Source organism: Moschus berezovskii, chromosome 2 (assembly GCF_049115385.1).
Source record: "Moschus berezovskii isolate FMDL1 chromosome 2, NW_MosBer_1.0, whole genome shotgun sequence".
Classification (NCBI taxonomy): Eukaryota; Metazoa; Chordata; class Mammalia; order Artiodactyla; family Moschidae; genus Moschus; species Moschus berezovskii.
Genome location: NC_142461.1, coordinates 133,063,375 through 133,089,889, shown reverse-complemented (window position 1 = coordinate 133,089,889; position 26,515 = coordinate 133,063,375). Strand labels below are relative to the sequence as shown.

General features: G+C 40.7%; 1 non-coding gene across 1 annotated transcript; it reads right to left on the bottom strand.

Annotated features, from left to right (window-relative positions):
• Positions 1-11,259: 11,259 nt before the first annotated feature.
• Positions 11,260-11,332, bottom strand: TRNAR-CCU (transfer RNA arginine (anticodon CCU)). Its single transcript has one exon. It is a non-coding gene; the product is annotated as a tRNA-Arg (tRNA).
• Positions 11,333-26,515: the final 15,183 nt, after the last annotated feature.

Sequence of the window (26,515 nt, the reverse complement as noted above, 5' to 3'; positions counted from 1 at the left end):
TGAATTTGGATAAATGATCAATCTCCTCAGGACTCAGTTCCCTTATATGTATAATAAGTCGATTGGATGAGTCTTAAGTTTGCTCCCTGCTTAGTTAATGTTTAACCCTAATTGTGAGTTCATGAAATTTTCACATTAGGATGTAAACATTTAAACTCTAATTCAAGGAAACTAAAAATAAAAACTCTCATTGAGGAAATCGAGGCTCTGGGAGACTGAGTAAATTGTCCAATGGCCCAGAGCTAATAGGTGGTTGATCTTAAATTTGAATCAGTCTTTTTTTAAATTTTTAAATGTAAATTTTATTTTTTAACTGGAGTATAATTACTTTTACAATATTGTGTCAGTTTCTGCTGTACAATGAAGTGAATCAGCTATGCACGTGGGGGTGATCAGTCAGAAAGCCAAGTCCGATTCTTTGGAACCCCATGAACAGTAGCCTGCCAGATCCCTTTGTCCATGGGATTATCCAGGCAAGAATACTGGAGTGGGTTGCCTTTGCCTTCTCCAGGGGATCTTCCCTACCCAGGGATGGAACCTGCATCTGTTGTGTCTCCTACATTGGCAGGCAGGTTCTTTACCACTAACACCACCTGGGAGGCCCAAATCAGCTATATGGGTACATATATCTGGGCTACCCCAGGGCTCAGATAGTAAAGACTCTGCCTGCAATGCAGGAGACCAGGATTCAATCCCTGGGTTGGGAAGATCCCCTGGAGAAGGCAAAGGCAACACACTCCAGTATTCTTGCCTGGGAAATCCCATGGACAAAGGGCCTGCCTGCTACACTCCATAGGGTCACCAAGCGTCAAACACCACTGAGCGACTAACACACATACATATATCCCCTCCCGTTTGAACCTCCCTCCCAAACCGCACCTCATCCCACCCATCTAGGTCATCACAGAGCACCAAGCTGAACTCCCTGTATTATACAGCAGGTTCCCACCAGCCATCTATTTTGTACATGGTAGTGTATATATGGGGGCTTCCCTGGTGGTTCAGATGGTAAAGAATCCGCCTGCAATGTAGGAGACCCAGGCTTGATCCCTGGGTCAAGAAGATCCCCTGGAGAAGGAAACAGCTACTCACTCCAGTATTCTTGCCTGGAGAATTCCACGGACAGAGGAACCTCCTGGCAGACTACAGTCCATGGAGTCACAAAGAGTCAGACATGACTGATCGACTAACTCTCAGGTTGTGTGTGTCAGCCTCATCTCCAGTTTGTCCTGCCTTTCCCTTCCCCTCCATGTCCACATGTCTGTTTTCTACGTCTGCATGTCGCAGGTCAAATCTTAACAGAGCACACAAATTCTTCATGAGCTTGGCCTGTCTACCTCTCTAGACCTAACTCTCACACTCCGCTTTCAATTCTAGAAGCTGATGTGTTTGTCGATGCCCGAAGCAAATCATGGACAGGATGTACACAGAATTTAACTTGTGTTCCTCCTCTCTGGGCCCTTGCTGGTGTTCATATATTTCCTCTGTGGTGCATCTTCACTTCCTCCACAGTTTAGTTCATGTGCCTTCTCTCTTCCAGAAATTTTTCAAATATCCTGGTTGGGTTAAACGCACTTCTTCCTTGCTCTCACAGCACAGCATGCAAACGTTCATCTTCAAATTTACTGCATTAAAACAAAAATGTTTGAGTTATTCTGTCTCCTCCATAAGCTTTTGGCAAGAATGCACCTTGTTCTATTCATCTTTGTGCTCGATAAATATTACTTGAACTCAACTGAATGGAGTGATGCCGATCACCAGGCTTGCCCTTGCATTTCTGAGTTATTTTCGGAATATGATTATATTTACACTCTCACATTGTGGATGGGGAAGAGAAGGCCCATTTTCCTAATGCCTTCACTTCCCTTTCACAACTCAGTTCTCTTCAATCTACCATAACCCTAGCTGTCCTGGCTAAGACCTCAGTGGTGACCCCATTGCAAAATTCTCCCCTTACTTGACTTCCTGTGTGATCACTTTCTCTATCTGAAATTCTCTTTTTCTTGACTTCTGTAATACCCAACTTAGTGTAACACACACAGAGTCTACTGTTTTTTCCAGCCCATCATGACCACCCTTTTCATTCACCTTTGGTAGAGCTTCCTCCTCTGCTTAGCAACCAGAGCTTTTCAAAGATCAGTCTTGGAGCCTATTTCTTTATCTCACATTCTTTTCCCATACGCTCTCATTCACTTCCACAGCTTATAAATAATACTGTGTATTCACCATGACTCGGAGGTTGCATTCTCCAACACAGATCTCCCTTCTGAGCTACAAAACTGTACGTACATGTACTTGTTATCTCCTCTTGGTTACCTTTCCTGCATTTTATCCCTTAAACCTATTCTTCATTTAATATTTTCAGTCTTCCCATTTCCCATGCTTCAAGTTGCTCATGACAGAAACGCTGATATTACCTTTGACTATTGTCTCCTTGATAAGTATCTTGTACCTTCCAGATGAGTCTTGAATCTGGTTACTTGTCCATGTACCCACAGCTACTTCTCTGACTCAGCTGCCATCATCTTTTGCCTAAACTGCAGCAGTAGCCTCCCCAGCTGGACCTTTACTCTCATCCACATCTGCCATAATCATGTTATTCTCATCGCTTCTAACTCTTTTTACTTATAGACACCTAGAGTAGTCTTTTAAAAATAAAATTTTAATCATAGCCTATTCCTAAACTTTACAGTATTTACCATTTTTCTTAGGATTAAATAGAAAAACCTTGAGATAATTTATAAGGCACTGTACAATCTGGCTCTCACCTTTCTATTTCTCAAAAAAGCTCCATTTTGGCTCTAATCACAATCATAACTATATTGTTATTCATGTGTTCCTGCGTCTCCTTTTTATTTTTTTATTATTTCCTTCCACCCTAGAAGGTAAATTCCATGAGATCAGCGTCCATATCTCTGCTGTTGTTTAGCAAATCACAGAAACCTAGAACAATTCTTGGTGTGCAGAAGACAGACAAAAAATGCTTACTGACTAAATGAAGAAATAAAATAATTAATGAAACTTTATTGTGCATTGAGAATAGGTCATCCTTTAGGGGCCCCTTCTGGGAAATTCTCCCAGTCCAAGAATCCTTAAGAATTCTTATTTTTAAGAATTAAATCCAGCCACATTATATCCCAAGATCCTCACTTTTCTACCATTTATTTATTCATATGTAAAATTCAGCTATGTGCCAAACACAGAGGTAATAGAGTAGAAGGACAGCAAGGTGCAGTGAGAAGAAGAGGAAGGTTACGTGAAACTAGTTGTTTTAACGCTCAGAACAAATATTCACTAATTTGAATATCAGTGTTCTGGCATGTTTCTCTGACATTTGAAAGGCGACTGCTGTGGCCACTGCTTGAAGAAGGTGGGTCTGCCCAGCTTTTTCTGTGTGTGTTCTCTGATGTTTGGGTTTGACGCTTTTTCAGTCTGCATATGCTGTGAGGGGCATTGATACTGCTGCTGAATGCTAGTCCATTTTTTCTGTGATGACTCAACAAAGCTAATCCAATCCTTTTGGGAAACTGTTGTCATGTTTCTCTTTTTCTTCAGCACTTTTTTTTTTTTTGATGATGTAAGCTTTGGTCTAATATTGTAAGGAATCTGATCGGTATTTTTGTTAGGCCAGTTGTTTCCTCATGCCCGAGGCAGTGTGACCTTGTGGAATTTGGCTTAAAAATGAAGTGGTTGTGTTTCCTTACTTGCTCAGTCGTGTCCTACTCTTTGCGACCCATTGGAATGTAGCCCACCAGGCTCGTCTCTACGTGGAATTTTTCAGGCAAGAATACTGGAGTGATTGCCATTTCCTCCTCCAGGAGATCTTCCCAACCCAGGGATTGAACCCAAGTCTCCTGTGTCTCCTGCATTGTAGTCAGATTCTTTCACCTGCTGAGCCATCAGGGAATCCCCCCTACAAAAAGACAGCCAATATAAGTGTGGACTAAATTCCATGCTGGTCATTATTCATCCAGGCATCATTGACCTTTCTTCACGGTGGGTAACCCTAAGCGGGAGATTGCACGGTTAGCCCGTATCACTGTGATTCAGCATTTTCAGTGAGTGTATATTGTTGAACTATTGAAAGAAAGAGAATGCCCAGGGTGGTGATAAGAGATAGGATAAAATCAAGGCATATATATCTTACTAAAAATCTTTACGTCAGAAATGTTAGAGCTGTCAGGAATTCACAGGACTCGGTTCTTATTTGTACACGGTTGCTTCTTCTCCCCAAAGAGATACCCTAGGACGATGGTCCTCAGATTAGTAGATATGAAAATGATAGGTGTGAAAAAATACTGGGGCTATGTGTTCACCTATCATTTCATTTATTTTTATTACTAAATCTTTTGCACCCAGGAAATCAGCACAGTTTTCTCCTGTATGTATGAAAATTTTTGATTTTTGCACAGTACTAGTGTTTTATTGTACTGAGAACATCAAGTAAGAAGTTGACTCCATTGAGCTTCCATAAATATTGTGGGGCTTTGTAGGTTGAACAAAATGTGTAGCATTAAAGTAATACAAATTCCTAGACTGAAATCTAAGGCAAAGGTCAAATCCCTTCCTCTTTTTTTTTTGCCGACTCTGTGTATTTCTATTTAAACACAATGCTGGTCTTGGCCAGGATGCTCATTTAAATGCTTCTTGATATTAACATCTTTATTTAAGTCTTATTTTACCCATTAGAAGGGTTTCTGGGGGGGGGGAGGGGTATTAGGATACCATAGCAGTATAACATATTTTAAATCTTTTTCAGAATCCTTATTTAGATTACTTAAATGAGAAAACAAACAAACAAACATGATAACTAAAATATTCACTGACTGAGATGGTCTACATTTAATTACGCCTTCTAGATAAACTTCAAAGTGCTGCTGCTTAAGCCTGCATTATTGAAATCTTTGTAAAATAAAAATTTCCCTTTTCCTATATTGGGTGGGTAATTTCGAGCAGATCTTTATTTCACAGCTAAGCTGTGAAAGTCATCCTAAAACACCTGACTCATGTTCTATGTCGTGTGCATGTGTGTAAATGTATCCCTCGGTGATGCACAGCCCCACGCTACTATTTCTGCCTCCCTCAGGCTGACCTGAGAACTCCAGGTGTGCAAAACCACGTTTCATGGAAAGAAAACCTATGTTTTTATTTTATTTTATTTGTTTACATTTCCCAGTGTCTACTTTGACAGCTTATCCACAGTGGGTGGGGGGGAGGGGGGAGGAAGCGCAGCTCCCAGGGTTGGCCCAGGAGCGGCTGCCACAAAGCTTTTTCTCTCCTGCCCTTCTGTGGCACTTGTGCCAAAACAGCTCAAGATAAAAGGCATTTTCAGTATCTAGTGTATTTTTCCCTGGTGATTAAGGAATGAAAATTTAGAAAGGAGAAACCCCTGGAGGAGACCATAACTGCTGAAAGGGCTGAGTGTGGGCAAAGGCAGCAGGGAAGGTTCTGAGGAGCAGCCCTTTCGGGCGCCTGAAACGCAGCTGGGAGGACCTGTGGACAGAGCTCCAGGTGGAAACAGTTCTCTCAGGCGGAGAAACCCCAAAGGTGAGGAGAAGGAGGAGAACCGGCCCAGGGAAGAGAAAGGGATCAACTGGAAAGCTTGACCTGATACTCTGAGTCTCCCTGGGGAAGACACTTCCTGTGAGGAGACGGTCCTCATCAGAAACGAGGAACACGGCCGAGGAGACGGCAGGGAAGAGCTGCAGCGCAAAGGCTGAGTGCTGATGGAGAAACAAAGGGAGAAGACAAAGAGGATGCCCAGGGCCTTGCCGTGGGTAGCAGGACGCCATGACTTAGTAATAATAGCTCATAAGCAGCAGAGGCACCATAGTTCATATTTAAGAAAAAACACAAAATGTCCAATGCAGAGTACATACAAAAATAAGTAGAATGAAGAAAAAAGTCACAGCAAATGATAACTTGCTTTTGATGTGTGACAGACACACACAACTGTGGGAACCTTCTGCCAGGGCTCCTCCTGAGGCCTGGAAAAACCCTCGCAGGAGAAGTGATTAAAGCTTAAAACTTCACTGCATTTACGGAAAATCCACCTCTGGTCATCAAGGGTATAAATGCCACTAGAGCAAAGATCCGGCCAGCCCACTCTTAGCATCTCAAAGAAACTTTCATCAAAGCAGATGTTGGATCGCTTTATAACACTACCTCAAACTGTTAGAATATACTCAGAACAGCTCTAATTTCTGATTTTTTACAAGACTCAAGTAAGAACCTGCACATGAAAGCATTTTAAAAACTTGTAAATTACGCCCCAAATGCTAAGTACTTTTTTTCTGAACAATCTCAATTATTTACCAAATTTATCTAAGACTTCAGAGAGTCTATTTATTTTTACCCTGTATAAATTCCTTATGTTTATTTTATAATTACTATGCACTATTTCATTTTTCCTAGAACATTGTTCTTTTAGCTTCTGTTCCATATTTGAGAAAATAATATTATTTTGCTGCTGCTGCTGCTGCTAAGTCACTTCAGTTGTGTCCGACTCTGTGTGACCCCATAGACGGAAGCCCACCAGGCTCCCCCATCCCTGGGATTCTCCAGGCAAGAACATTGGAGTAGGTTGCCATTTCCTTCTCTTAGTCACTGTTAAAAAATGATTCTCCATCAGCTTTCATTTTTCTAGACTGAGGTTCTAATCTTTGCTTTCACCTTCATTGGTAACTTCTTAATTTTCTTGCAAATGTACAGTTCTCATCTTTGTAGTTTTCCAAGATTGATTCTTATGCTTCTTAAGTACTTGGCCAGAACTGACTGTGTGGATCACAATGAACTGTGAATAATTCTGAAAGAGATGGGAATACCAGACCACCTGACCTGCCTCTTGAGAAACCTGTATGCAGGTCAGGAAGAAACAGTTAGAACTGGACATGGAACAACAGACTGGTTCCAAATAGGAAAAGGAGTATGTCAAAGCTGTATACTGTCACTCTGCTTATTTAACTTATATGCAGAGTACATCATGAGGAACTCTGGGCTGGATGAAGCACAAGCTGGAATCAAGATTGCTGAGAGAAATATCAATAACCTCAGATATGCAGATGACACCACCCTTATGGCAGAAAGTGAAGAGGGAACTCAAAAGCCTCTTGATGAAAGTGAAAGAGGAGAGTGAAAAAGTTGGCTTAAAGCTCAACATTCAGAAAACTAAGATCATGGCATCTGGTCCCATCACTTCATGCAAACAGATGGGGAAACAGTGGATACAGTGTCAAACTTTATTTTTTTGGGCTCCAAAATCATTGCGGGTGCTGATTGTAGCCATGAAATTAAAAGACGCTTACTCCTTGGAAGGAAAGTTATGACCAACCTAGACAGCATTTTAAAAAGCAGAGACATTACTTTGCCAACAAAGGTCCGTCTAGTCAAGTCTATGTTTTTCCTGTGGTCATGTGTGGATGTGAGAGTTGGACTGTGAAGAAAGCTGATTGCTGAAGAATTGATGCTTTTTAACTATGGTGTTGGAGAAGATTCTTGAGAGTCCCTTGGACTGCAAGGAGATCCAACCAGTCCATCCTAAAGGAGATCAGTCCTGGGCATTCATTGGAAGGACTGATGCTAAAGCTGAAACTCCAATACTTGGCCACCTCATGCGAAGTGTTGACTCACTGGAAAAGACTCTGATGCTGGGAGGGATTGGGGGCGGGAGGAGAAGGGGATGACAGAGAATGAGATGGCTGGATGGCATCACCGACTCGATGGACGTGAGTTTGAGTGAACTCTGGGAGTTGGTGATGGACAGAGAGGCCTGGCATGCTGTGACTCATGAGGTCGCAGAGTTGAACACGACTGAGTGACTGAAGTGAAGTGAACTGAACTGAACTGAACTGAACTGAAGCCAGTGTAGAATGGAAAAAGGTGTTACAGTTTTAGAAACTGTGTGTGTGTGTGTTTCCAATTTCCTTGATATTTATGCCTAGGATTTGCTTAACCATTGGCGAAATTAGGCAGATTTTTTTTTTTCTCCGTTGGATATATCCTTTTGACTCCCATTTAATAGCAGTTAGTTGGGATCATAGGAGAAATTTGATCAGAATAATCCCAGATACAGAGGACATTTGGAAGAATAGGCAAGGGCATTCAAAGTACTAGGGAGAATTGATGCACAAGGCAAACAGAAGTTGATAGAAAGAAGTGGGACTACAATCTGAAAGAAACACTTGTGAGCCCATAGCTGGGAAATTCAGGTCACAGAACACCAGGAGCCCTGGTTAATTGACAAGATAAGTAGTTATGGTCCTAGAGAAAAAGCAGGAAGTTATGACACCAGGTTGATATAGTCAAGGTGGCGCTGTACCTTGTAATTAGGTCCAAAGATTTTTCATTTGATGAATGGCCGGTGTGGGACTGATGTCAGGATGATCAACTAGAAGGATCACGTGAAGCAGAGGTTAGAGGAGTAGTTCCCACCCCTGTTTGCATATCACAATAACCTGCAGAGTTTCAAAACGTGCCAATGCCCTCGTCCCACAGGTCAATTGAATCAGAATCTGGGGGTGGACCTAGGCACTGGCAGGCTTTGAAAAGTTATCAGTTGATTCTTACATACATTCAGAATTGAAAGCTGGAATGGAGCAGTGGTTCTAAACTGAAGACGTTTTTATGTATTCCAAGTTTTCTAAGTTTTTATAATTCTACTGGTAGAGGTAATCTCACGCCTTTTGGAACATTTTGGGGTGAGATCTAGGCATCATGAGTTTTTTTTTTTTTAATTCCCTAAGTGTTTCCAAAGTTTAGGAACCTTTGGAATAGAGGCATTGTGTCCTGTGACCAACCATGCATCAGCACTAGAGTGAAAGGCTATTTTGTGACAGCCCTTGTATGTTAAAATCATACTTTCAGCCTTAAAGTTAAGACACAGAAAGGAATCCAGATACTGCTGTTTGTCTTGGTTCTGATGCTTTAGTGCATCCATCTAATTTAACAAAATTAGCATAAAATGATTTTTGAAAACTGGAGAAGTAACTTTTATGCATGAGAAATAAGAGGCCCAGAAAGGACAGAGAATTGCTTGTTATCACTTGTGTAGTTAAAGACAGAGTGGGATCCTCTGATTCAATTCTTTTCCAATCTTCTTCCACAATGCTGGCTATATTAAAGCTCTTAGTTTTGAAATGACAAACACTAGAAATGATATGATTTAATTTCTAAAATCTACAACATACTTGAACAAGGTCATTGTCAACTAGTCCTCAAAATGCTGGAACACTATGAGGTATCCTTGAAACATGAAAAAACTCATTTAAAAACAAGTAAATTAAACCATTAAAAAAAAAACCCTAATACACAACATGGCATTTGTAAACTTGCAGTTTGGCATTTGTGAACTTGCTGGTGTGAGAATTCTTCACACCAAAGAGATAGCCCCTAGGCAGCTATTCTGTTTTATTTAGGAAAACTGTATTTGAAGGGACTTTAGACATGGGAAAATACTTGGGTTTCCTTAGGCCACATTCTAAGATGTAAAAGGAAGTTTTGCAATTGGTACCTAGACCCTCAATCATGTGGTTCTCATGTGTTTTCATATCCTCTGAGTTGGTTTGTCTAAGTCCTGAACTAACCCAACACTGAAGAAATGAAACAAAAGCAGGTTTCTTGAGGGATAAAGTTAATGGCATATGATTATATTCTGTTTGTTGAAATGTGCACACTGTCCTGTGTATTCACGGACTCAAGTCCCAGTATATGATCTTGGCAGAAAAATGTAGTGGGCACTTCCCACCTCACAGGACGATTATCCTGTCACTGGGGTTTTATCTCCAGCTATTTCCTAGCTAAGGTCTTTGCCAGGGCTATGGTGATCGAGACTAGAGCTGACTTGAAGAAGGCAGAGTGAATAGATTAGACTACAGAGCCAGGATTCAGGAAGGTCTCCGTGGGCTAAAGATGAATGACCAAAATCTAAGCCGATGTGATCCAGTGGCGAGAGAAGAACACAAGTCCTTCCTTGGACATGGTTCACAGTACGGAGGGCGAAAGTGCTCTCTCACTTATAGCATTTGAAAGGCTGTTATTGAAGAGGGTTTCTAACCTTGAGGTTCACAGACCATTGTATGCCTTCAGAGGGCTGCTTGTCAGCCTTTTTGTGTATGGCTATAGTCTACATTTTTTTTTCTTTTTTCTGAGGCTAGGGTCTATTTAGTTCATTAAATTCTCATAATAAAAACAAATAAACAGACTTAATACTTATAATTAGAAAAAGCAAAAAGAAGTCACAGGCAGATTTTTTTTTTTCAATATGAGAAAAGACATTTTTCAGTTAAAGCTGTCCAAGATGGAATGTGCTAACATGGGAGGTTTCAAATTTCCAGACCACTTGGCTGGAGTATCATAGAGGAGATTTAAGAAACAGATGAGTAGTCAAAATGTGTTTTTTACATTTCTACAAAACAAACAATATTGTACATGGAAAGAATGTTTGACTACAACCAATGTGAATGCTGGTGGAATTAGGGAGTCTCGGGGTCAAGGCCCTCAACCACAGAGGCTGTGTAGGTATTGTAAGGGGGTGCCTCTTCTTGGAAGATCCTGGGCCACAGATTGTTAGACCAAAGTCACCCTTGTGGTTTGGTTTTGCCTTTGGGTCTAGAGGGAGGACTTACTCTATGGTGAGTTCCTTCATGATATCTGATAGACAAATAACCCACAAATTTTTGTAGGGAAGTAGGTTGAGAAAGAGGTAGAAGTGGGTAGAAAAATAAAACCACTTTTGTACAGTGGCTAAGAGCAGGGACTGTAAATGTCCCTCCTGCCTGCATATTTGTCAGCCAATGTGTGATGCTGGAGCAGTCAGGTAGCTTCTCTGTGCTTTGGTTTTTCACATGTGGAATGAAAATGCCAGTAGTACCTACGTTATAGGTTATAGAATCAGATAAACACAAAAAGTCACCTGAAGAACGAAAAACCTTGATAATAAAAAATTGGCTATATGATTGTTGTCATTTCTAGCTACTGGTGGAAGATGCTTGAATTTTGTTACAAACTCATATATCCACTGTGTGATGTAAGGAAAATTCCTCTCTGATTTTATGTTTGCCAACCATAAAATGGTGACCACACTTTATATTAGACAAATTAAATACGGCCCTTAAGAACTAAGAGATCCAAAGGATTCTGACCGATCTTTGTTTTCGGGTTTTTAGTTGTTTATTTTGCTGCACTGGGTCTTAACTGAGGCACTCGAGATCTTCCCCTGTGTCGTGGCGTGTGTGAACTTTAGTTGTAGTGTGTGGGATCTAGTTCCCTGGCCAGGAATTGAACCTAGGCCCCCTGCTTTAGGAGCACAGAGTCTTAGCCACTGGACCACCAGGGAAGTCCCTCTGAAAGATCTTTCTTTGGAAGCAGAGTTCAACAATAATTTTAAAAGTTTAGGTTTGTATTAGTGTTTTAATTCTTAATTTTGAGGCATTGCTCTAGATTAGGTTTTTAAATCATCAGCAAGGTATACTGATCTGCCTTATCACCAAGCTTTGTTAGAGCCTCACCTATGTTTTGAATCTGCTGTCTGTAGAACTCCACCCAAAACTTTTAATATGAAACACCGGAGAGAGATTTTTTTGTGTATCTTTTATGAGATTACTACATCTTTTGAGGTTACTGCTTCAAGTAAACTAAGGGCTTCACAGTAATTCCTGATTTGGCCCCCAGCCAGCACTAGGATTCCCAGAGCTAGAGAAGAACTCTGCCTCCCAAGCACTCAGATCCTTGGTCGCCTCCTAACAGATGACAGACTCCTCTCCTGGGATGTTTTCACAACAGGGAGCAACCCAGCCAGTTGGCGAGGGAGGTTGGTCATGCTTTGCAGTCTATTTATAAAATTTTATTTTTGTCTTAAAATGAGGCCTTGCGCATATGTATTTAATGTGTAAGAATGCATAATCTTTAATTAATAACTGATGGAGCCTCATATGAAGGGTAATTGGTTTTTGCTTTTAAATCTAGCTTCAAAAGCTGCAATCTAGCTTCAAATGATGCATGTGAGCAAACATGCATCAGGACAGGCCTTTGCTTTGGCCTCTGCTACTTGAGGTTTGTGGTAATTGGCTAGACCAATGTGTGCATGTGCTAAGTCAGTCATCTTCTTTATAAAGTAAATTAGTAACTCACCCAAACATTTAAGAGGCGTAAAAGAACTGCTTTTAAGTACTTTTTATTATAGATAACCACTAACATGCTCATTATAATTTTTTTCTCAGCAGCTCATTTACTAGCCTAGCAAGAAATTCATCTACCAATGTTGAATTAGCAATTGAAGAAATGTAATGAGAGAAAGGAAGTAACCAAGGCTATCATGTTTTTTAGCTTGAACAGTTTCTCAAAGAGTTGAAAATACTAAGAGTGACATCAATAATCAACTTAAAGCAAGGCAAATGATCCTGAGAGGCTTTTCTTGGCTCTTGATGTCAAAAGATGTTACCAGTACGAGTCAGTTGTTATCAGAGAAGTCAGTGATGAGTTTGAAGTGACTGAAGAATTACCATCCATGACTTCTCTGTGTGGAACAAATACAGGTTAAAATGTCTTCAAGGATGTGCTCATTATAATTCACTCAATTATTTATCACATCTTTTCTTGAGAGGAATCAGAGACTTAAAAGTGTTGACAAGGCCAATCTTCAAATCTGAGTTCTTGGCATTCTTTGAAAAGAATGGTTTTTATTAGGTGCTTATCTTCAGCTCAGTCTTCAGTTTTCCACCCAGTCGTCCTCTGCCATGTCCTGCTTGGCTGCTCTTTTAATATATTACTCATGTGAAACATTTAAGAGCTAGTCTATGCTGATTTGCAGATGTCAGATTTTCTTCAGTCTGTTTATCTCCTTCTGAAGTGTCTGGGAAATCTGCTTTCTGGCTGTTCTGTTGAGTTAAAAGTGAAACAATCAGGACGGAGACAGTCTCTCACATGACTTTCCTTCATGACTAGAAAACATTTCTGGGACAACCAGCCACAGTCCCTCCAGTCTGGTGCATACAAGGAAGCATGCAGAGTCCCGAATCCAGCCTCCTTCTCTCTCAACCCCCAAGTTCACTGAACCGTGGCTTCCTCTAGTACATTCCTTCTGAGAAGGGTCCGATAGCTTAAAATTCTGCTCTTTGAACCTTTCCTTTCCCAAAGTGAAAAACCTGTTTAGAGACCATTTCTACAACATTTTACATTCAAGAGCAAAGGAACAAAGAATCACAAATGTTTTTCAGTGTTGAAGCAATTTGAATTTAGGACTGAAGTCCAATCTGATCACTATGAAGTCAGGGAGAATGAGCCCCTCCCGTTTTCCTGTGCCCTTGAAAGTCTAGCCATACAGGTCCCCTAAGACATCACCACAGCTCTCGGGAGATTGTATCCCCAGGTCTTTGCCTGCCCTGGCTGGCCTCCGTCACACATGGGAGGGATCTTCAAGACCTTTTCTTTTAGGACCCAGCTTGGCATCACCTCCCCTATAAATCAGTCCTATACACCAATCTCACCAAGTTGTGGCTGCTGCTCCCCTCAGCTCTGCGTAGTCTACTCTTTTCGTAAAGTCATCTTGCTTCATGCAAGTTCTTGACCCTGAAGGACCTCCAGGGTGCCTTTCTGGATTATCACACCCAGCATAGTACCTTGATAGCTACACACATTTGTAGCACAAATAAGTCTGTAGCACTGAGAGAATTCTAAACATTGGACCATTTTATCAGAGATAAACAGAGTTAATGCAGATTTCAGAAATTACAAATTTGGAGAGGTCAGTGCTAGCCAATTACTCTGAAACAGATGGAAGAGAAAGATTGTTTTGAATAAGATCAACCTATAGTAAAAATCTTAAACAATTATGTATATCAATAAATAACACATAGCCAGTCAAAATTAATGCAAAATGTAAATAGTAAAGTTTTATTTTTTTTTAAAGCAGATGCTGTTTCTTACTTTTAAGTGGAGAAAATATCTCATACTAGCCTTTAAAAATCCTGCCTGATGATGAGTCTTCATTTTAACTCAGCTATGTGCCAGGAACTGTCAAGGCTTTTGAGAACTGTTCCTTTTAAAATACTACCTCTGATCTGATATTAAAGAAGCATTTTAGACTGACACTGGTGAAATAAATGTTTTTGTTTTCAGGAATTTCATAGGAATAAGAACAATGTATACTTTACAAGGTAGAAGTAAGATAAACATAAGGTTATATTAATACACTAAGTAATTATGATCAAGACTGATTAGAATTATTATGCTACTTAAACCAATAAAACATTTAAATAGGAATGCAATTTTATTACATTTGACTCTTGTACAACCTGAGGTTGGAAGCGCCAAGCGCCCCCAGGTTTTCAACTCTGCACAGTCGAAAACCCAAGTATAACTTACAGTTGGCCCTTTATATAAGCGGTTCCTCCATATCAATGGTTGGATATCTGCAGATACTACCAACCATGAATTATGCAGTATTTACTGTTGTATTACTGTAGTATTTACCGTTGAAAAAAAAATCCACATATAAGTGAACACTTCCAATTCAAATTCTTGTTGTTCAAGGGTCAACTGTACTTTCAAATAGAGACAGGACCTGGATCTAGGTCAACATGCATTCTAGTAGAGGTTGTTTTTAAGCAATATAGACGAACGGTCAGCAAATCCATAGTTAGACAATGTGGCAGTGCTTCATCTCACCATAGAAATGTTTCCATTGGCATATATTCATTCCAAAATTCAACACAATTTGTCCACTCAAGTAAACATAAGTTTTGAAATTGTGTTTACTCTTCTTGCTTCTTGAAAGATGCGCAAAACGAAAGTTTACAATTAGGTCACTTCTAAACTACACCAAATTTTCAGTAAAAGAAAAGATTGAATTAATGAGAAATTGACCGTTTTAAAAGTTGAATGTGTATGGTGGGGGAAGAGGTACTCAAAAACGTAATATATTGTTTCATTTACAAATGCAAGTCAATTTTAAATGACTTTTAATGCATATATAGAGAAAGATGGGCATGTTAGGATATGGAATTTTAATTCTAAAAGAAAGTATTCAAAATTGAAAGTTCTGATTAGTGATTCAGCAAATCACAAAGTCTTTCCACGTTGTCAGCATTTCTGTCACAGGATTCTTTGTTTTGCAGTTCTCGGGAGTGATCTCTGAGACTTGTGACAGCTTTAAGAACCTGGCACATTGACCTGAGACAATGTGAAATAAAAATGAAATATTCTCCAGTCATGTGATGCTTGGACTAAAAAATAACACATGTGCATTTTTCAGTTCTGAATTCAGTAGATGGCACAACGTGGGTCGAGTTTGAGAAAAATAGGTGAGGGGGAAGGAAAGGAAAGTGAAGTGTTCTCCGGGAGCAGGAAAAGTAACTGGAGGGTGGAGAGGGTAAAGATACAAAGAAGCTTCTATTTTGTCTCACAGTTTGGTTTTGAAACCCTTACTCTATCTTGAGTGTAGTTTATTTTAGAGAGTACAACCTCTCCCCGACTCAAATCTGGCTAATCTGGTTTCCCATCTTCAATGTCATTTTACTAGGAAGAGGGGTTGATTTTAAGAGGCATGGTGGGCAGGAAACTTGCTGACCTGAGTCATGTTGGGAAAACTAAGGAATTTATGGTGAGTCCACCCTCCCTCTGAGCGCTTGGCGCTTCCAGATATTCTTTCCTTTCTTTCTTTTGTTAGAAGGTTCATTTCTTTTTGTTCATTGGGATGGTCCCAATTATTTTCAGACTCTCTGCAATTCTTTATCCTACTCATCTTCTCATTCTAGGTATATGACTTTATCTCTTAAGTCACAGATACAATAAAGCCCATTTATTTCCGTTCCCTATCCTTCCAGCATGAATAACTTCACCCACCACTCCCTCTGCGCTTTGTCTCCCTAAGGGAATCCTTTCTTTCCCTTTTACGACTTTGTTCAGTTGGTTATTATTGGCTCTTCTAGAGCCATGAAGGGCTTAAAGAACCGCCCCTTGTTTCTGCCTGCGACTCAAACCATAGTCATCCCTTGTGTCTGTGGGGAACTGGTTCCAAGATCCTCCCAAGATGCACAAATCCACAGATGCTCAAGTCCCTTATCTAACTAACATATAACCTAACACACATTTTCCTGTATGCTTTACATCATCTCTTGAATACTTATAATACCTAAAACAATATAAATGCTGTGTACACAGGTGCTGTGTGCAGCAAATTCAGTTTTGCTTTTTGTAACTTTCTGGAATTCTTTCCCAATATTTTCTATCCAAGTTTGATAGAATCCACACATTAGGAACTCACAAATACAGACAGCCAACTGTTCTGCTTTATCTTCTTCCTTTTGACACCAAAATGTGTATAAGATTTGTCTATATTTTCTCTCTTTGACTTCCTGATCTCTCTTTGCAAATTGACTTCTATCACCACAAACCCTCAGAAAATATGCTGGTTAGGATTGCTAATAACTTTATTACTGACAAGTCCAGAACCTGTTTCCAGGCCCTACCTTCCTTGACTTCTTTGTAGCAGTTACACTGTTGGTCATTTTTTCTTGATTTCTACAGTGTTACCTTTTCTTAGGTCTCTTCTTTCTGTTCTATGGCTCCTTCTCAGTTTCTCTCATTCTTTCTGTTTCTTCACCCAGGATTAATTTGGAATTGCTTATTCACATTCATTTTCTCTCCCTGAGATAGTCATTTCATGCATTCCCACCAGTGTCAGACTTTATTTTTAGGGCTCCAAAGTCACTGCGGATGCTGATTGCAGCCATGAAATTAAAAGACGCTTACTCCTTGGAAGGAAAGTTTTGACCAACCTAGATAGTATATTAAAAAGCAGAGACATCACTTTGCCAGCAAAGGTCCGTCTAGTCAAGGCTATGGTTTTTCCCGTGGTCATGTATGGATGTGAGAGTTGGACTGTGAAGAAAGCTGATCGCCAAAGAATTGATGCTTTTGAACTGTGGTGTTGGAGAATACTCTTGAGAGTCCCTTGGAGTGCAAGGAGATCCAACCAGTCCATTCTAAAGGAGATCAATCCTGGGTGTTCATTGGAAGGACTGATGCTAAAGTTGAAACTGCAATACTTTGGCCACCTCATGAGAAGAGTTGACTCACTGGAAAAGACTCTGATGATGGGAAGGATTGGGGGCGGGAAGAGAAGGGGACGACAGAGAATGAGATGGCTGGATGGCATCACTGACTCAATGGACATGAGTTTGAGTGAACTCCTGGAGTTGGTGATGGACAGGGAGGCCTGGCGTGCTGTGATTCATGGGGTTGCAAAGAATCGGACACAACTGAGCGACTGAACTGAACTGAACCCTATCAGCAATTCCCACTGGGCCATCAGCTGCCACTATCAACACTGTTTCTCCTACACTGCCTCTTCTTTTGAGCTCCATTTAGGCATTAGTGCCAGTAGCATTGACCTCTATGTGACTATAGACAATTTATACAAGTTCCTGAACTTCTGTTTTTTTCCCAGCTGTAAAGTGTTGCTACAAGATTAAATAATATAACATTTATTGTCATGTTCTAGGGATAACAAAGGTCAATGAATATTATTTTTTATTATTTATGCTTTGTTGAACGAGCTGAAGGTGAGAAACAATTTATGTATTATCTAGTTACGTAGCTATCCTTTTAAGCTTCTTGAGATAAGCATCTATGTCTTATAATAATGTGCACAGCCATGCATCTCTGCTTGGCACAGATGCGTTGTGGAGGAAGTTGGAATAGAAGATGTCAAAGAGGGGAAACACCATATCTGCTTACAGATGAACTAATATTGTGGAATAAATACAGAATATGATTGCCTGTGACAAACATGATGATTAACAAAAATGAGGAAGCAGAACTAGTCTCAAACTAAGCAATTTAAAATGCTGAGTATTGTTCCATTTCAGTTCAGTCGCTCCATCATATCCGACTCTTTGTGACCCTATGGACTACGCATGCCAGGCTTCCCTGTCCATCACCAGCTCTTGGAGCTTATTGATCCCTTTAAATACCAGCATATTCCAGATAAGAAGACGTTACCTTGCATCTTGTGCTGGTGAATTAGTGTTTTCTTCAAATTTATGCATTTAGAAGTATTAATAGGGAGCAAATTGTGTATTGTTCATCGTATAAACAGTACAGACTGACCTATGTTGAAAATATGCTTTTCTCAGTGTTTTGTTACACTGAACCTCAAGCATTATAAAAATTAATTTATTCATTGATTTAACAAATCTCTTTTGCATATTGCTCTGTGACAGGCTTCCCTGGTGGCTCAGATGGTAAAGCATCTGCCTGCAATGCAGGAGACCCAGGTTTGATATCTGGGTCAGGAAGATCCCCTGGAGAAGGAAATGGCAACCCACTCCAGTATTCTTGCCTGGAGAATCCCATGGTAGGAGAAGCCTGATAGGTTACAGTCCATGGGGTCGCAAAGAGTCAGACACGACTGAGCGACTTCACTACACTGTGCCAGGCACAGATGTATGATGGTATAGAATATTATAACGCACAGATGCTTGCCGCAAGAAGCTTAAAAAGATAGCTACATAATGAGACAAAACATGTGATAGACATGTGCAACAGGGAAGAATGGAGATCATTTCACTCAAAACAACAAGCAGAACAACCCATGACTGGAGCTTGCCTTCCTTGGCCAAATGACAGTAACAACTCAGGAATATGGGTGAGTGCGCTATCCCAGACAGCTCTCTCTCTCTGGGTCAGTATTTCAAGAAAGCCCACGGCTTCCGTGGAAACAATATAGAGACTCCTCAAAAAATTAAGAACAGAACTACCATATGGTCTGACTTTTCCACTTCTGGATATTTATCCAAAGAATGTAAAAATGGTCATTTGAAAAAATATATATAACCCTATGTTCATCCCAGCATTCTTTATAATAACTGAGATATGGGAAAAACCTCAGTGCCCACCAGTGGATGATAGAATAAAGAATTGTTGCTGTTTAGTCACTAAGTCATGTCCAACTCTTTTGTTACCCCAGGGACTGTAGCCTACCAGGCTCTTCTGTCCATGGGATTCCCCCAGGCGAGAATACTGGAGTGGGTTTCCATTTCCTTCTTCAGGTGATCTCCCCCACCCAGGGATGGAACCTGCATCTCCTGCCTTGACAAGTTAGATTCTTCACCACTGAGCCACCAGGAAAACCCCAGGATAAAGAATAGTGGAATATGTATACAATGGAATAACACTGGCCATAAAAAGAGAGAAATCTTGCCATTTGCAACAACATGGATGAAGTTGAAAGTTTCATGATAAATGAAACAAGTCAGAGAAAGACAGATATCATATGATTTAACTTATATGTGGAATATAACAAACAAACAACAAAATAAATGAATAAACCAAACCAGACAAACATGTAGATAATGAGAACAGAGTAGTGATTGCCAGAGAAGAAGGGGCAGGGAAGAGGGCAGAAGGAGTAAAGGGGGTCAACTGTTTGGTGTTGGGTGTAAGCTAGTTTTTTGCATGGTGAACACACTGCTTACGGAAGTGGAAATACAATGTTATACACGTGAAACTTATATCATGGCATAAGCCAATGTTAACTCAACTTAAAAAAATCTGTGGCTCAACTCAAGACTAGAGCCTGCCATGTTTTCTTCCTCCTTACCAGCAATACTTCTCTTTTCTGTGTCTTGTTCCCACAGGACTGACCTCTCTACCAAACCATCCCCACCCTACACCTAATTGCACTGTACTGAGTCTTGATCTAGACATGTCCCGGAATCTCAGAAGCCTGGAGAGTTTTCAGATCTGGTTTGATCTCAAGTCTCAAGTCAGTCTTTGACTAGCTGAAGATATTGAATAGGATTAAATTATTTGCTTGGGCAGTTGTCTTGATTAATGATAAAACTATTTGAAAGATAATCTGGATTTTCGATAGTAGAGGCTGAAATGGTTATTATTTCTTTCATTCTTAAAAGGTTTAAGAATAAAATGGTATCTTCAAATGTTTGATTAAATGAATCTATTAATTAGGTGTAATAAATTCAAGGAAAAAAATGGGGAAAATTAGTATTTTACTCAACAGGTATTGAACCTTCTGGAATAGGTGAAACCTATTCTTATACAGAAATCTGACTAAAAAAGAGTCAGCACTCCTTGTATTCTGGTCAGGACTTATTTTGAACTGAACCTTGTCTTATGAGGGAAGAGCCAATGTTTACTTCCTTCTCAAAGGAACTGATTACAGTGTTTCTATTTTGGTAAGATACATAAACACGATTCAATGAGAGCAAAAAAAGCAAAGCATAGCATGGTTGGTGATTTAACAAAAATGGGGATGGCTGTGGTCAGGGGAAAAACAATGCAGATCTATTTATTAGTACCACTTCCACGGACTCTCAAAGATACTGCTTTTAAAGTTGTCTGAAGAAGGAAAATTAGGCTGTTTTTGAAAATTCACTCAGTTTGAAGCTTGTGGTAAAATCACAGAAAAAGTGACTGACAGGGAGAACTGAAATAATAATCCAGTATTTGGTCAGACATCACCTTACAGATAACATTCTCTGCCTAACTTGAAGTTTCTGTACTTTGGACTACACACAGTCATAGTCAATATTTTCATATAGAAGAAGAAAGGATGAGATGGCTTTTCAAGTACCTTCCGTTGAAGCCTGAATGCTTAGTCTGTGAACATGATGTTGTATTTGCTGTCTGAGCTTTTTCCTCCCTCTCATTTTAGGAAATTAATCTACCAGTGAAACCAAGGCAGCCCCATTTTACTTCTCACTGTCAAAATAGGTAAGCCTCAGCTGTGAGACTGTGAGATATAGGGATATGGAGTTGAGGCAACATCAGCCACATAGGATTTCCGTGTTCACAAGAGTGTGAATATAACTAATATAACAGTCTAAGTACACTTCATTTGAAGAGATTTATTGGAAAATTACAGTTTGATGGTTCATTCATTCAACAAATATGAATTGACCATTTACTATGTTGACACGGCCTCTGACCTCACAAAGTTTGTAGTCTAATGGTAGAGACCATCAAGTAAACAGACATAACCAGGAAACACTTTGAAAAAGCTAAACAAATGTAATTTTAATCCCCATTATAGCATGATACCGTACAGCTCCCCACCATGCATGTTCACAGATAGACCGTATGATCCAAACTTGGGCTAAGGAGGTGTTGTCACAAGGATGAATAAAAGCTGGGGGCTAAATAGTGTCAGACAAAAGCACAAGTAAGTGCGAATCCCAGTAAGAGCATTCGAGGAACCGAAACAAATTCAGCATGACTGAAGTGAGAAAGGAAGTGGTAACAGATGAGCATGGAGAAGCTGCAGAAGCGCGATTACGTAAGGCCAGATAAGCACTGTTACCGTGCGTTTGGTGTATTTGAGGAATTGAAAGGAGAGCAGTGACTGGAAACATAGTGCTATAGTTAAAATTAGTTAACAGTTAAAATTAGCTAGTTAATGGCTAAAATTATAGTATAAATTAAAATTATCAGTATAAGCAGTGAGCACTTTGAACATTAGAATTCAACTAATTGATCCGGCTTGGGGCACTACGAAATAGCCAAGGTTGTTCTTATGATCTGATTTGGATTAGTGTCTTGGGTGAGTAACAAAAATGAAATGGAATTTAGGTGTTCAAGTTGTCTTCATACTGAATTGGATGTAGAGAAGTGATGGACACCACACAGCAGCCCCTGGGTGGACATTCCTGAATATTCAAGGGCTTATTTGCAACAAGAGTAGGCTTAGTCTCTGGTTCCAAAAAGAACAGGAGAAAGTCTGTGAAGCAGCTCTGAGTATTGTCCTCTCTCCCTTACTAGGGGCACCTCTCTGGAGGCATAGGAATGAGCATTCATTTAAGAGGCTCTGAGTGTAACCCCTGAAAAAGCTGTAGGCCCCATAATGGGGTTGAAGGCAGAGTAAGATAGGCCTATGCAGCACTACGCAAGGTAGTTATTATTTAACCCATGTGGGTCAGAGGCATCCAGAGAGCTAGTTTGAAGTATGCACCTAAGGAAGAGTGCTATGGGTGAAAATCAGACCAAAAAAAAAAAAGTCAGGATCCAAAAGTCAAGAAGGAATCTAAGAGTCCAGGAACAAGATGAAGAGGAGTTTAAAGTACAGTACTGAAGGAGTCTTGTTCAGTCAGTAAGCCGTGTCTGACGCTTTGTGACCCCATGGGTTGCTGCACAACAGGCTTCCCTGTCCTTCACCTTTGCCTGGTTTGCTGAAACTCATTAGATGGTTGGGTGGCATCACCAACTCAATGGACATGAGTCTGAGCAAATTCCGGGAGATGGTGAAGGACAGGGAAGCCTGGCGTGCTACAGCCCGTGGGGTCATGAAGAGTTGGACACGACTTAGTGACTGAACAACAGCAATGACATGTCCACTGAGTCGGTGATGCCTTCCAACCATCTCATCCTCTGTCGCCCTCTCCTCCTGCCCTCAATCTTCCCCAGCATCAGGGTCTTTTCCAATGAGTTGACTCTTCGCATCAGTGGCCAGAGCATTGGAGCTGGGGTCTAGGCCTGGACTTTTGGCAATGAGCAGAGCAATGATGCTTGGCTTCTCCTTTATTGGGTGTTGATTGTATCTGCATAAACCAGTCAGTCTCAGTTAAGACTTAGGGTCATGGTCGCCATGTACAAAAGTGAGAACGCTGCTGACAGTGCTAACAGGATGGTCAGCACTGATTGGAACTGTAGGTTTACAACTATTCATAGTAAACCAGAGAAGTGTCTGGGATCACACATCTGAACTGCTGATGTTGCGAACTAACAGAGAAATCGAGGAAATCTACAGCTGAGAGCCCCAAGAGGAGACGGCTTTGGAAGCACCCGGCCGGGAGGCTGCACGGCTCCAGCTTTCTCTGAAATTCCAGTGGAAGTCACTTTTGATAGAGAAGAGAGGGGTAGAGATGGAAGTAAATTGGGACAAAGAGACCGCCAGCTTGGACCAGCTGGTACACAGTGATAATGTATCCTGGGCTTCCAGCAGAGGGTAAGAGAAAAGATGGTTACCTAGGCCTTTGCTTACACCTGAGCAGAAAATACATTTACATAAAAGTCATTCCTTCTATTTAGGACCAAAAACAATTTGAAGGAATTTCTGGCAGAGTGGGCTTTTTTTCTTTTTAATGCCTACCATGTGAGTTATACTTAGTGATTTGAATTTAGTTACAGGCAACCAGTTTTTCTTAAATCAAGAGAACTTATGAGTTTGTTAAAATAGGGAACTAAGTATCCCTGAGTCTTAAGTTTTAAAATGAATGGAAACACAAATATATTAAGTAATCCTGCATGTGTCCTTTTGCTAGTTTTATTTCCTTAGAGTACATTGTTTATCTTTTTGGAAAAAGAATTAAAATACATAATGCTTAAGTAGTATTATAGTGATGTTATTAAATTGCTAGAATTAAATGAACTTGAGTTGACTGAGATCTTTGATAAAATTTTAGTAAGTTCAACCTTTAAGACAAATTATATTGAAAGTAAACAGATATGGGGAAGAGATAAATATCTGTAGTTAGGTAAAAGTAGTAAATGAGAACAAAGCTTAGCTCTGAGTTTCTAGGTAGGACAAAATTAAATCATGTTAGATTCTATATTTCTCGTGACCTAATATAATTATACTTTTGTATTCAAAGGGACATTTCATTTTCTCCCTAAAAATTTGTTACAGAATTATTACATAGGAGACACTTAATAATATGGTAGATAGTACCTTCAATTCATAGTTTGAGGAGATGCAGAAACAGTCTTCAGATGGTTATTTCTTATAATAAACCTTTCTAAAATAGAAAGGAAAATGTTAAGCTGTGCTGGGAAATTATGTCTGTGTTGTGCTCAGCTGATCGGTTGTGTCCGACTCTTTGCAACCCCATAGTCTGTAGCCCACCAGGCTCCTCTCTGTCCACGGAATTTTCCAGGCAAGAATACTGTATCGGGTTACCATTCCCTACTTCAGGGGATCTTCCCAACCCAGGGAGGAACCCGTGCCTCCTGTGTCTCCAGCATTGGCAGGCAAATTCTTTACTACTACTGCCACCTGGGGAGCCCCATATCTGTGTTAGAGTAAGTTAGAAATGCATTTTTTAAAAATGTGATCTAATTGATGCAGTGATAAGCTGTTGAGAAGCTAGGGTAATGAGTTACCCCTTCAGGATTCAGATGAGCTTGTGAGACAAAGAGCAGAGAAGAGGGTTCAAAGCCAAACCTACTCCAAAACTGCAAGATTCTGAGTTATAAATGGATAAGAGTTCCTCATATAGTCACTGCATGGCTAAGAAGCAAGGTCAAAATTTTTTAGGCAAATTACAGAGCTTTTGCAAACTCCCACCCAGATAGAGGTTCCTACTTACATTTTCGTAGAAGTGGATTATGAAAAAAAAAAAAAGGTTTGGGAAAAATTAATAGTAGTGGTTTTTGCACAGTAAATTGGCTCCTGATGTTATTTGAAAAGACTATAAAGTACTCATTGACTATCTGAATAAAACCTACTTGAACTATCATTTTCCAGCCATCCTATTGACACAGCTGTCTTAACCTTCATGTGGCAAAGTGTGTGCTCACCAGTATTCACTGCTCACCACCATTTTGCTTAGAGGAGTACCTCACAAAGAAAAGAAACTCATGGTGGTTAAAAAAACTGTGGTAAAGACGTTTTTGGACTTTCCTGTGGTCTCAGAAGTAAAGAATCCGCCTGCCAATGCAGAACACACAAGATCAATCCCTGGATCAGGAAGATCCCCTGGAGAAGGAAATGGCAATGGTAACCCACTCCAATATTCTTGCCTGAGAAATCTCATGGACAGAAAAGCCTGGCAGGCTGCAGTCCACAGGGTCCCAAAGAGTCAGACACGACTTAGCGACTAAACAACGAGAAAGACTTTTTAATTTGAAATTAATTAAGATATTGATCGCTATAGATTCACATGCAGTTGCAAGAGGCAATGTAGAGAGACCCTGTTTATACCTTCCCTAGTTTCTCCCTGTGCTAACATTCTGCACACTCCAGTGTGTCATCACAGCCAGGATCAGGGTAAAACCCACGGTTTTATTTCATTGAGATGTCCCTGGTTTTACTTGTCCTCACTTGTGTGTGTGCATGTGTGTTTCAGTTCAGTTCAGTTCAGTCGCTCAGTCGTGTCCGACTCTCCGCGACCCCATGAATCACAGCACGCCAGGCCTCCCTGTCCATCACCAACTCCCGGAGTTCACTCAAACTCATGTCCATCGAGTCGGTGATGCCATCCAGCCACCTCATTCTCTGTCGTCCCCGTCTCCTCCCGCCCCCAATCGCTCCCAGCATCAGAGTCTTTTCCAGTGAGTCAACTTGTCGCATGAGGTGGCCAAAGTATTGGAGTTTCAGCTTTAGCATCAGTCCTTCCAATGAACACCCAGGACTGATTTCCTCTAGAACGTGTGTTTAGTTGTATACGATTTTATCACATGTAGGTTTCCTGTATGTGTCGCCAGTCATGATACTGGACAAGTGCCTTTCCCACCCCCTTCAGTGACCACATCCCCTCCTCCCCCCTCTGCACCTCTCACCCTATACCTCGCCCCTGGCCACCACTAATCCATCCTGCACTTCCAAAATTCTGTCATTTAAAAAATATGTAAATGGAATCATGTATGATGCAACCTTTAGCACTGATGTTTTTCACTCAGCATGATTCTCTGAAGTTCCCTCTGCTGCTGCTGCTAAGTCTCTTCAGTCGTGTCCGACTCTGTGTGACCCCACAGACGGAACCCCACCAGGCTCCCCCGTCCCTGGGATTCTCCAGGCAAGAACACAGGAGTGGGTTGCCATTTCCTTCTCCAATGTGTGAAAGTGAAAAGTGAAAGTGAAGTCGCTCAGTCGTGTCTGACCCTTAGCGACCCCACGGACTGCAGCCTACCAGACTCCTCCATCCATGGGATTTTCTAGGCAAGAGTACTGGAGTGGCTTGCCATTGCCTTCTCCGAAGTTCTCTCTAAGTTGTTGCAAATATCAGTGAAAGTGAAAGCGTAAGTCACTCAGTCGTGTCTGATTCTTTGCAACCCCCTGGACAGTAGCCGGCCAGACTCCTCTGTCCATGGAATTCTCCAGGCAAGAATACTGGGGTGGGTTGCCATTCCTTTCTCCAGGGGATCTTCCCAACCCAGGGATCGAACCTGGGTCTCCTGCATTGCAGGCACACAGATTCTTTACTGTTTGAGCCACCAGGGAAGCCCCTTGCAGATATCAATAGTTCATTTATTTTTATTGTTTAGTGGTGTCCCATGGTAGGGTGTACCACAGTTTGTGTTGAAAGACATCTGGGCTGTTTTAACTTTTTGGCTCTAACAAATAAAGCTGCCATGACAATTCATGTACAGCATTTGGTGTGGGCATATGTTTTAATTTCTCTAAGATAAATGCCCAAGAATGTATTTGCTGGGTTGAATAATATTGTTTGTTTAGCTATATAAGAAACTTCCAGCTGTTTTCCAGGGCAGCTACACCTTTATGCTCCCTACCAGCAATGAATGTGTGATTTACTTTCTGCCCATCCTCACTAGCGTTTGGTTGTTA